Source organism: Eptatretus burgeri, chromosome 2, assembly GCF_056783735.1.
Source record: "Eptatretus burgeri isolate ZD-2024b chromosome 2, Ebu_testis_v1, whole genome shotgun sequence".
NCBI classification, from domain to species: Eukaryota; Metazoa; Chordata; class Myxini; order Myxiniformes; family Myxinidae; genus Eptatretus; species Eptatretus burgeri.
Genome location: NC_140962.1, coordinates 67,430,415 through 67,443,717, shown reverse-complemented (window position 1 = coordinate 67,443,717; position 13,303 = coordinate 67,430,415). Strand labels below are relative to the sequence as shown.

At 39.4% G+C, this 13,303-nt stretch overlaps 1 long non-coding RNA gene across 3 annotated transcripts in view; it reads right to left on the bottom strand.

Annotated features, from left to right (window-relative positions):
• The window catches only part of LOC147032222 (uncharacterized), a 164,588-nt gene extending 164,484 nt beyond the window's left edge, over positions 1–104 (bottom strand). For all 3 annotated transcript variants that reach the window (XR_015055091.1, XR_015055093.1, XR_015055092.1), the window contains exon 1: positions 1–104. This exon is cut by the window's left edge and continues 237 nt beyond it. This is a non-coding gene — a long non-coding RNA (uncharacterized LOC147032222).
• Between the last annotated feature and the right edge of the window lie 13,199 nt (positions 105–13,303).

The window sequence follows — 13,303 nt, the reverse complement described above, 5'->3', positions numbered from 1 at the left end:
GAGATAGATAGGGTTTATGGAGAGTTAAAAGAGAGATCAATCTAGAACACTCAGGATGATTGCACAGTGTGAGGTGGTATTTTTGGTAATGCCTTTTGTACAGTGTCGTCATGTGCAAACCAGGCTGGGGAAACATCTGGTAGCAATGAAAGATGTGAGTCTCAATCACAATGTACAATGAATTGAACCAGCCAGAATAGGAAATCTGGTTTTTCACACGTTGTTGTTGTTGTTGTTGTTGTTGCTGTTGTTGTCGGTGCTGTTGTTTGTGCACTCCTGCAATATACTTTTCATATTTTTATGTTTCTTATTTTATCATTACCTCCACCACCAAAGGTGAAGGAGGTTATGTTTTCACCCCTCTCTGTCTGTTTGTTTGTTTGTTTGTCTGTCTGTGTGCATGATATCTCAAAAAGGTGTGGACTGATTCGGACAATACTTGGTGGACAAGTTGGGTGTGGGGCAAGCACGAATTGATTCGATTTTAGTGAAGATTCGAATCCGGATCGGGTCCGAGGGTTATTTAATTTTTAAAGCGCTTCTTCACCATTGAGAGATGGGGCCAAAAACGATATACAGCATGATATTTCAAAAATGTATTGGGCCTGATATGTTTTCGTGGATCAGGCATTACGTGGCAGAGGCATGCGCTCTCCCAAGTGCCCTTCTAGTTTTTTTAATGTCTTTCTTTTCTTGTAGTAATACAAACCGAGATGGTTTCATGCTACACCAATGGCCGAAAAACCGTACAAGTATGCCAGAAAAATGGAGGAGGTTTCTTCGAAAAACCTGAGTGTGGATCGAGCCTACAAAATGTTCGCTTTTGTGCTTGGAATATTTTACAGAGCAGGTTATGAAACAATAGAGATGACGAGATCTTGTGGTTATCCACCATGAATGAGAGACAATGCCATAACCATGATTAAGCGGAAGAAACAGCCATTGCTCAAAACTGGAACACCATCTCTACCCAGCTACCAACATACAGTATATGTGTACATGGGTGATTTGAGGGGTGAATCAAACACCTGTTGCCATTGCCCTGCAGTTACTACAAGAGCACCTGATTATCAACACAAATAATTATCTATTACCAACACAAATTTCAGCAAGTCAAATTACCCGCCATGTATTTATGGTGGAGAGAAAGTATGTATGTATGTATGTATGTTTGCTTGCATGTACATATGTATGTACTCCGAGAGGATTTGACCGAGGATGCAAAAACTTTCAGGGTCCCCCCCCCCTTCAACCCTTACCCCCACCACCACTCCCCCCTCCACATTCCCACATGAACCATCGCCTCCACAATACCAACCACCATCCCACCCCCACCCTCCACAATCCCCCCACAAACCCCCATCAACCATCACCCCACAATACCTACAACCACCCCACATCCCCTAACACCACTCCCCCCTTCACTGGGGCAGGACCACGGACATGGCACAAACACAGCACAGCACGAACACGGCATGACACAGCACCACAGCAGACACAAATGATGTTTCATACTATCCCGGGATAGTATGAAACGGGACGATCCCATTAACATACAAGGCACCTGGTCAGCCTGCGACGGTGGGACAAAGCATTCATCGCCAATTTTGTCCGCAGTGTCCGAGTGTGCTTGGGCGATGTCCGTGCTGTCGGACGATGACTGTTTTTTCTGCTCGTGTGGTATAACTGATTTATCAATTAATACAAAATCACTTATAAACGTCAATTAAATGGAAAACAAAACCTAACAATCTGTAGTGAACATATGACCAGCATTTTCATCTTCATGAACACTTCTGCCTTCTTCCTCTGAATCACTCGCACAAGGCTCGAAACGAGTTTCTCCACAATTCCCCCGAAAGTGTTTCCATCACTAATTTTGTCTCCATTAGTTTCTTCAAAATCTCAATCATCAGTTTCAACATTCTGAGAACCATCAGAGTTGCTAATGACAGTGGAATCAGAATCGGAATCTGAGCTCGACATGCACTGTTTATCTATGTAAGCCGCCATTCGGATCAATATGGCCAAATACCCTATAGACCCTTTATAACACTAAGACTTTAAGACCATAAATATCCCTAAGAACATTGCAAGCTTTTATAACCCTAAGACCCTTTATGACCATCAAGACAATCCTGCTGCAATAACACTTGAGGTTCACCAGTCATAATTAAAAGGTCCCATATTATTGAACCCCCTCAGTATCAAGCTTTGATGGGGAAAAATCCATTTAATTCCTTAAATTTCTCTTTCTTTTTATTCAGATTCTGCTCATCTTGGTTAGAAGCACAGGGAAAACTCCCACATGGAATAGTAAAAGTCCCAAGCAACAAAAGAGAAAAGTCCCATATGGCAAAGAGAAAAGTCCCACATGGCAAAGAGACAAGTCCCACATGGCAAATAAAAAGTCTACCGTGGAATAGAAAAGGTCCCACGTGGAATGGAAAAAGTCCGACATGGAATGGAAAAAGCCCCACTTGGAAAAGATAAAGTCCCACTTTGGAAAAGATACAAGCTCCATGTGGAATATAAAAAGTCCCATGTGGAATGGAAAAAGTTCCATGTGGAATATAAAAAGTCCTACATGGAATGGAAAAAGGCCCATATGGAAGAGAAAAAGTCCCACATGTCAAAGAGACAAGTTCTCTGTGGAATAGAAAAAGTCCCACGTGGAATGGAAAAAGTCCGACATGGAATGGAAAAAGCCCCACTTGGAAAAGATAAAGTCCCACTTTGGAAAAGATACAAGCTCCATGTGGAATATAAAAAGTCCCATGTGGAATGGAAAAAGTTCCATGTGGAATAGAAAAAGTCCCATGTGGAAGGAAAAAGTCTCACGTGGAATGGAAAAAGTCCCACATGGAATGGAAAAAAATCCCACATGGAAGAGAAACAGTCCCACGTGGAATAGAAAAAGTCCCATATGGAATGGAAAAAATTCCACATGGAATGGAAAAAGTCCCAGTTGAAATAGAGAAAAAAGGTGTCCATGACAATAATTTCACCACCGTTATAATGAAATGGGATATTTTTGGTGATTTTATTATTGCCAAACCTCCGGAATTTTTCAAGGTATCAGAATGCAACTTAACAGCTTATTCGTATGCATGTGTGATACATATTTGAATAAAATCTGGTCAAAATTAGTCAAAGGTCAGGATCAATGCCATCCAAAACATGTAAAACACCAATTAGTGACAACTAGAAAATGTATAAACCAAATTTGTTGTGCGCAACATTCAATCATGTAAAACACTTGATATGTCCCTTTCAAAATTCAAAAAAAAAAAACACTTTATATGTTATAAATTCAATATGGAACCCAAAAATCTGGTTTATCTACCTGTGTCAGGAAAAACCATATACAGAGTAAAGTTTCGGATAACCGACCAAGATAATCGCATGATTTATTTTAATGGAGAAATTATATCCATCAGAATTCACCTACGTGAAGTTTTCCAAAAAATAAATATGATGGTTGTTGTGAGGAAACACGAGTTGGGAAAATATAAAATAATTACAGGGGATGGGATGTTCCTTTCCCCATACTACAAGGGTGAAGGTATGTATCTTGGTAGAGGATACTATAAACCTAATAGACAAAGGGGTGGAGGACATCAATTTAGAAAAAAAAAGGAGATTCGTACTGCAGCATAGCAAACCAATTGTTCGACTTTTCATAAAAGCACCAAAATTGGTACATATGTTGACTAATGTATTGTGAACAATTCTGGATATGGAGCCACTCGAGATTTTGCCTTGGTCAGCTTTGACGGCCATTTTCCAAAATGGCCGCCATTCTACTTTCACAACATGGGATATCTAATCTGTCATTGTTATTCTCTTTGTAGGTTTCTCAGAGGTGATAAATACTCCATGTGATGTGCATTTACAAAGGAAAACAATACAAATGTCATTTGTGTTGATTTATTATATTTCCAACCATAGTATAGGGGAAAAATGGTCATTTTTATGGGAAAATCCATTTTCGCACACAGCATCAGTGACAGACAGAAGACCAAAAGCACTCAAAGGAAAGGAAGCATCTGTGAAGAATGATATGGCCTTATTTGCAAGGCTCTACATAGGCTGGCAGAACCGCGATGGGAACCTGGACGAGTTCTTCCGTCATGAAAATCAAGCATGCCCTCCCGTGTTATCTGATGCAGGTAAGCTACACCTGCGTAGCAAAAGCGACTTGCTGGTGTGCCTTGAAGGCGTTGCTGAAGCTCAGTTTGATGCACCTGCTGTCACTTCTGTTGTCCTTGATGGCGCTGTCATCATGCAGATGTTGAAGCCTGGCACTGCCAAGACATTTGAAGAATATGCCCACCAAGCCTTCATCCCATACGTCGAAGGGCAGCTGCGTCGTGCTTCACGTCTCGACCTCGTTTGGGATAGTTACAAAGATGGCTCCTTGAAGACGGCGACAAGGGAGAAACGAGGAAAAGGGGTGCGACGGCGTGTGGTGAGCACCGCAGCCATACCAGGAAACTGGCAGAGTTTCCTACGTGTCGACGCAAACGACTCAGGAGAGCCAGAAAACAACATCTTTCTCATCTCAAGTCTGAACTCTCAAACCTCTCTCCCTCCTCAAAATCCTGGTGGCGTTTAATCAAATCTGTTTCTGGTGTATGTTCCCCCTCCATCCCCTCCCTTACCTCAAATGGCCGCACTGCTGATTCCACACGTGATAAAGCTGAATGTCTAAACTCGGTGTTTGCAGCTAAATCTTGTGTCCTAAACCCATCACTATCTCTACCCACTTTACCCAGTCGCACCCAACTGTCCCTGGACTCTGTATCCTTTTCTCCTGACAAGGTGGAGAGCTTGCTTTCAAACCTCAAGTCAGATTCTGCAACCGGTCCAGACGGCATCAGCCCACGTGTCCTCAAAGCCTGCTCTTCTGCTCTTGCTCACCCTCTCTCTGTTCTATTCACCCTCTCATTTGCCCAAGGTCATCTGCCATCTGCTTGGAAATCTGCTAACATCACTGCCCTGCATAAAAAAGGTGCAAAAACAGATCCCTATAACTACAGACCAATCAGCCTTCTCCCAATCATCAGCAAGGTGATGGAATCCATCATCGCCTCAGATATGAAATCCTTCCTCTTCTCCAATGGCTTGATTTCCAATCATCAATTTGGTTTCAGACCAGGTCACTCTACCCTGGATATGCTGCTTCTGCTCTCCCATCAATGGATGGAGGTCCTCAATGCCAGACAGGAAATCCGAGCCGTATCCCTGGACATATCACGTGCTTTTGACACAGTCTGGCACCCTGCCCTACTCACCAAACTCTCTTCCCATGGTATTTAAGGCCATCTCCACTCATGGCTCGCAGACTTCCTCTCCTGTCGCAGTCAACGTGTGGCCCTAAATGGAGTTCTTTCATCCCCTCTTCCTGTGCAGGCTGGAGTTCCTCAAGGTAGCGTTCTGGGCCCTGTTCTTTTTCTGGTTTTCATCAATGATCTCTCGGACTCTCTGGAAAATCCTCTATTTCTCTTTGCCGACGACTCCACCCTCTGCCGTACCATCTGTCATCCCTCAGACCGGCAAGCAGCAGCTTCTTCACTCACTGCAGATCTGGATAAAATCACAAACTGGTCCAACACGTGGAACATGTCTTTCAATCCAGACAAATCTCACACTCTCACTATGTCTCTTCGAAAGGACCGTTTACAAAACCCCCCCATCCACTTTCTCAACAATCCTCTGGAAGAAGTCTTTTCTTTCAAGCTTCTAGGTCTCACTATCTGCCATGACCTTTCCTGGGAAAGTCACATTTCCAACCTCGCCTCAAAAGCCAGTCGCCGACTGGGAATCCTCCGTCGTGCTAAGTCCTTCCTCGGCCCTCTTGAGCTCCTGACCACTTACAAAGCTTTTATCCATAGCCTGATGGAGTACTGCTCTCCCCTCTGGGCTGGTGCTCCTGCCTCCCACCTTTCTCGGCTTCACGCTGTCGAAACCAGGGCATTTAAGATCATCGGCATCTCCCGCAATGAAGCTGAGTCTTTGGGCCTCTCACTCAATCACCGCAGGTTGGTCGGTGGTCTTTCTGTCTTCTACCGACTCCTCTCCAGCCTTGCCCCCCTGCTCTCTCTGCGATTTGTCCCCACCACATTTCCACAGGGCGCTCAAGGTCCGCCAACAACCCCCTTCTGGTAAAACTACCAAAATCACGAATCACTGCTCATCTTCACTCTTTCATTCCTCTTTTTTCCCGCCTTTGGAATAAACTTCCTCACTCTATTCTTTCCCATTCTTCCCTCCAGGCTTTCAAAACAGCTGTTCACCACCACCTCTTATCTTCCCCCATCCAAATCCTCGATCTTTTCTACCCCCGATAATCCACCCAAGCCCACTTCCTTCATTTCTCCTACTTTCCTTCCTGAAAGTCCCTGAAATGTCCATCTTCTCTTCGCCATGTTCCCCGTCCCATCCCCATCCCTCTCCCTTCCACAGTTCACCTAATGTGTCTGTTCCCCACTGTTTTGTCCCTTCCACTCCTGCCCCTCTTGTCTCATGCCTCCTTGCTGTGAGTTGTGTGTTAGCTCTCATTCGAGCCTCGAGCAAGGTATACAAAAAAAAAAAAAAAAAAAAAAAAAAAAAAAAAAAAGGTGGAGCTCTTCACCTTCCTGTCCGATGTGCTGGTGCAGTCCTTCGAAGACGAGGCAAAGGAGCTGGTCATCACTGATGGTGAAGCAGTCATCTGCCTTCCAAGGCAGGAAGATTAAAGCTCTCTGGCTCCATGCGGTCAAGAAGAGGCGGACACTCACATCATCCTACGAACCGCTCTGGACCACACTCCCTGAGGCTTTTTGTTGATTCAAAACCCATTGAATGTGATGAATATCATTTGACTCTTGTTCTCCAGGCAATAATGGGTACTTTTCAGTGAAAAGTTTCAGGAGAGCAGCAATTTACAAATCAAATAATGGCTTTTTTTACTGAAAATACTGGCTCATAATATTTGAATACGCCTTTTCATGGTCAATTTACTGAATTTTACACTTTCCTTGTATCTACCACCAATACAATAAGAAAATAAGAGCATATAGCCAATTTCGCGAAAGTAGAATGGCGGCCATTTTGGAAAATGGTCGCCGAAGCTGACCAAGGCACAATCTCGGGTGGCTTCATATCTAGAATTGTTCGGAATACATTATTCTACATGTCTACCAATTTTGGTGCTTTTATGCAAATTTGAACAATTGATCTGAAATATCAGACTACGCTGCAGGACTAGATGGGATAATTGATACTCTAATGGGTATAGGTTCAACTCTTCTTCAACATAAAGACCTAATTGGTTCAACTGCTTCTGCTGTGGGAAATGTAGCGGGTGCTATAAAGAGTATAAAAGATGCCCAAAAGGAATCTCATAAATTACAAGCAATAAAAGAAATCAAGAAAGGAAAAACTCAGTTGTCTCCCCAAGAACGACAGAAAATAATTCAAATACTTGGGTCAGGGTTTCAAAAGTTTTAACATCTTTTTTCCTAAATAAATACAAATATGGAAGCAATTGATAGTATCTATGATTTGGATGATACCATTGTCATCTCAAAGTCTACTAAAAAAGAAGACTACTTCAAGGTAAATACAATAACTGGAACAGACTGGAATACAAATGGAACAAAAAGTTTTGAAATAAATAATCAACAAACTTATTTGAATCATGCCAAAAGTTTCTTGTTGTGTAAATTTACATTCACTAAGGCTGCGAATACCACAAATGCTACACTCGTAAACGATTTCTTCTGGAAAATGTTTGATAGTGTTTGTTTGTATATTGGAACACAAGAAGATAAAGCAGTTGATTATGTCTCTGCTACATCTGAAATGATGAAATTTACACTATATTCATTTAGTGATCGAATGGGAAAGGGGGCTGTTGAAGGTTTTATTCCTGATATGGCAACGGGAACAAACACAGACCCTGGATATAGTCAAAGGAAAGAATGTATAATGATGATACAAAAGCAGGTAATAGTTTTGCTGTGGCAGTTCCTCTTAAGGTATATTTGGATTTTGTGATCATGATATAAAGTTCTGTATGGTCTTAAATTTATATTTCAACTGCAAAGGAATGATAATGAAAATAGATTGCTTTTTGGTGTGGCTAATGCTTTTGCTGATCAGAATAAACTTCTAATTGATGAAATTAGTTGTTATATTCGTGAATATACTTCTAATCTTAAAACAGAAGAGATGTTGAATAGAAGACTTAACGCAAAGAAACCACTCAGTGTATCATACCTCAAAAGAAGATGCCAACACGTTAAACTGAACCAAACCACTTGCATGTCGATTTTGGGTGTTCTGGAAGGAAAGCCACGATATCTGTAGCTCACTTAAAAAAAAACAAGATGTTGATACTGCGACTGATAGAAAAAAATAATGCATTGAGTGATAATGCGAAGGTGAAACAACTTCGCGTTTCTCTAGATGGAACATTTTATCCACGTGATAGATTGGAAATTAATTGGGAAAAATGATTATGATGAAGCATACAAGTCTTACCAAAAGGTGTGTGAAAGCAATGGAAGTAAAGAACCCATTTTGGATATGACAGCATTTAAAAGTCTGCATACAATCTATGCGATTGACCTGAGTGCTCAAAAGGAAACTATAAAGTCAAATTGAGTGGTTACTTCCCTATACATTGAAAGAGAAGAGAGTGAAGAAGTTGATACATATTGTATGCTTTTGGAAGAAACAGAATTACAGATTAATACAGATAATAGTGTTATGATTCATCTCATATAATTTTTTTGATAAATAAATGAATAGTAACGTGCCAACTGGGGTATATGTTAATCAAATCAATCTTCATAAGCTATCATCTTGCATAAAAAAATCAATAGCCTTGTATGATTAACGATAATACAATTCAGAGAAAAGGAGCAGTAAGAATTGATGTTTTGCTCACAAGAGAACAGGTGAAAATCTTGAACGATACTGGCTCACTTAAAATTAAAATGTCAAAACCAATGTTGAAGAAATATTCAATAAGAGACGAGTGGAGGATTTCTCCCATTTATAATTCCTTTATTTGCTGGTTTAAGTGTGGTTGGAGCATTGACGGGTGGCATTTCAGCAGCGGTGAAAACTGCCAACGAAAGTAAGGCTCAACTCCAGGCTCAAAAAGAGTTGGAAAGACATAACAAAGAGTTGGATAAACAAATTAGTGGAAGTGGTGTAATTGTAGATTTTGCTGAAAAACTTGAAAGTCTGCCTGATAAAGCGAGATTGTTAGTTGGAGATATGCTTTCTTCTATCGCACAAGCAGGTGTAACATTAACTAAAATGGGTAATGGATTCTATCTTTCTAATAAATAAATGAGCATTGATGAGTGGTTTAACGAATTTGGAAAGAATACAACATCAAATTTACAACTTATCAAATGTTTTAAGAAATTTAAAATTCATAATTTTGTTATTTGTATGACATATTAATTAACAAACATCTCTAAACATACAACTAATATCATTATGAACTTAGAAGATAATAATGGGAATGGTTCTCATTGGGTTTGTATTTTTAATAGTCAAGACAAATATTATTTTGATAGTTATGGTCTTCTACCACCTGTTGAAGTCATAAAATTCTTACAGAATGGTGTTTATCAAACATTTCAAGTCCAATAATTAAATTCCAAGTGTTGTGGTCAATTATGTCTTTATGTGTTATTTCAACTCAACAAAAATTAATTTTTTAATGACATTATTTTTAATCTCATATAAATGACTTATGTTGGAAAAGATGGTTCTATCTTTGGTGTATCCCAAGAACTGGATATTGATTTATCAAATTATTACACAAAGGCACAGGCTGAACGACAGAAATATAGTATAACAAAAAATATTAATATGAAAAATGTTTATAAATTAATAAATTATCCAAGCCCGATTGACACGAATGACTTGGTGAGAATAAGTGATTCATCACAATTTATATCCTGAAATAAAACGGCACGTTTTGTTAAACAAGTATAATTTACAACCACAACACCTGGTTCAACAAACCCATACACCTTTTCTTATTAAATTCAATTATCTGCTTAGTTTTTAATTTTATAAAGAAGGAAGTATCATTAATATGAGAATAGAGAAATGGAGGTATAATATGTGTGATTTAGGATATAAATGGTCTTTTTCATTCAACCTAGAAGACCTACACGATTTTTATCAGTCTTGTAAAGAAGAATATTATCCTCTTGGTAAGAATCAGGAGATATGTGGAAGCACAATTAACAAACAACAAATACATGATTTCGGGAATAGGAAATTATATGATGGTGAAGCAATAGTTTATATGACAAAGAAGGAAGGAAATTGGATAATTATACAAAGTCGAGGAATACAAACTGATTTAACAACAGGAAGATGGGGTGGTATTACGTGTCATCATATTTATCTGTCATATACTTCTGATACATAAATGACATCAAGAAGACTTGAAGAAAATTATCATTTTTGCATTCAAGGATACCTATAAGAAAAGGGTGTTAGATTTTACATTCCTTATGAATTGGAACGTAGACACGGGCAATTTTCAATTAAGAACTGGCCTTATACTGATGTTAAAAACCCCAGAAATAGAAGAGATTTGATTAAAATATTAAATAAAAATGAACTTTGAAAGGTGATGAAATATAAAACTCTTTTAGAAATCATCAACAAATCTTATTGATTTCCTTTTATGAGAAAAATCATTGTGGATTCAAGAGTATCACAGAATCCAGATGAATATATGTATGATATTCCATGGGGGTGAAAGTGGTTCAGGATAGTAAGGGATGAGGAAGGAGTTGAAGAAATTGAGACAAGAGAGGAGGAGAGGGAGAAGAGAGAGAAAGAGGAGAGGAAGAAGAGAGAGAAGAGGAGAGAGGAGGAGAGGGAGAGGGAGGAAAGAGAGAGAGAATAAATAGATATGAAAAAAGGGAAACCAGTGAGATTATAAAAAGATAAAAGGTATTACAGAAAATAAATAAATCTCAACACACCGAGGAGGAAAACAAAGCATTGGCAAGTCTGTTTGAAATATATGTGTCAAGACTATTAACATCGGTTTCAGGGAGAAGATTTAAATGAGAAAGTGGAGATAAAGGAGAGAAAGAAGGAAAAGATTATATTATTGATGATGTTGGTCTAATTGACTTTGATTAAAGTTTTTCATTTTTTTTCTTAAATAAATGGAGGAGAGAGTGAAGACATTTCTCTGGATTCTTTATGTTTTAAAAATTAAGATTTAAATGTGCATGTTGGAAACTAAAAAGGTTTTCATACTCTGACGGAATTTTTCACATAAATAAATGAGTTATTGTCTAAAATGTAAAAAGAAAACCAAGAGTAAAATTATCTCGTTTGTCAAAAGTAAAAATAATAGGGTTATAAAAAAGGTACATGTTCGGTGTGTGGCTCAAAAAAGAGTGAATTCACCAAACACAAATGAGAAGGAGATATACAAAAGTTTTTATCAGGAAGTAAATTTACAACAACTGGAATACCAGGGGAATTACATATACCAGGGTATTCTTTCTGTGGTCCAGGAACAAACTTGAATAAAAGATTAGATGAGGCTGACAATCCTAAACCATGGAGCAAACCTATCAATAGGGTTGATGAAGTGTGCATGAGGCATGATATTGATTATGGAAATACCACAACGTTGGAAGAAAAACATGAAGCCGATAGAGAAATGTTGTATAATTTGTCTCTGATACAAAATCCAACCTTGAGAGAAAAGGTTGATAGGTTCATCGTGAAGAAGATGATCAGTGCTAAATTGAAACTTGGGCTTGGAAATTCAAAAACTTATAGGCTCTAATGATGTCATTAAGATTGAAGAGCAATTAGCTGATGAATTACATAAACCAATAATCACAAAGTTTCGTAGAAGGAAGGTTTATTCCAAGGAAGTTGATTATATCTGGTCCGCTGATTTGATTGAACTCAATAATGATAAGGGGTACAAGTATGCTTTAACCGTTATTGATTTGAGGAGTAGATACGCATGGGTTGTCCCTTTGAAAAACAAAACAGGTAATACTCTTATGTCTGCTTTCCAACAGATATTCAATAGAAGCAAGAGAAAACCTAAAAAATTGTGGACTGATGAGGGTACAGAGTTCTACAAGAAAACATGAATTTTCTTTAAAATAACATTACATTATACAGCACCTTTAATGAAGGAAAAGTGGTTGTTATTGAGCATTTTAATCACACTTTAAAAGAGAGACTATGTAAAAAAATTCACTCAACTCCGTTCTCAACAATGGTTGTCTTTAATTCAGGATATTGTCGATAAGTACAATGACACGATTCATACCTCAACGAAAACGAAACCATCAGAAACCTTTACAAAATTAGAATATGAAAAAGAGATTAATGTCAGAAAGCCTAAGTTCAAAGTTGGTAATATAGTAAGAATATACAGGTGGAAATCTCATTTTGAAAAAGGTTATACCAAGCGATGGACAAATGAACTTTTTAAAATTGTTGATGTCATCGGTACAGTTCCTTGGACTTTCAAATTATGTGATTTGAAGGGGGGAAGAGATTTTAGGTCCATTTTATTCACATGAATTACAAAAGACAAAAGATAAATTGAAAAAACCCTTGGACTTACAAATTATGTGATTTAAAGGGGGAAGAGATTTTAGGTTCATTTTATTCACAGGAATTACAAAAGGCAAAGATAAATTTAATTTTTTTTTGACTCCACCCCTTTTTGACTCTGCCCACACAAGCCACATCCACACAAGCCCCACTCACAAAAGCCACATCCACACAAGCCCCACCCACATAAGCCACATCCACACAAGCCCCACCCACATAAGCCACATCCACGCAAACCCCACCCACATAAGCCACATACACATCCATCATATCCACATCATTAGTGATTCGTTTATTAGTTCCCACACACAACATGTTTATTTAATTTAAAAAAATTGCTCCACTCACACAAGCCACATCCACACAAGCTCCACCCACACAAGCCCCAGCCACAAGCTCCACCCACACAAACTCCACGCACAAAAGCCACATCCACACAAGCTCCACCCACCCACACAAGCCCCACCCACCCACATAAGCCCCACCCATACAAGCCCTACCCCCTGTGCACACCCACCTTTGACCCACCACCCCCCTCATTCCACCCCCCACCCTTCCCCACACACACACACACACACACACACACACAGGAGGGAAGGGGAGGGGAGGGGAGAGGGATGAGGGGGGTGGTGGGTCATTGGGGGAGCGCACCTACCCCCCCCCACCCCACCTT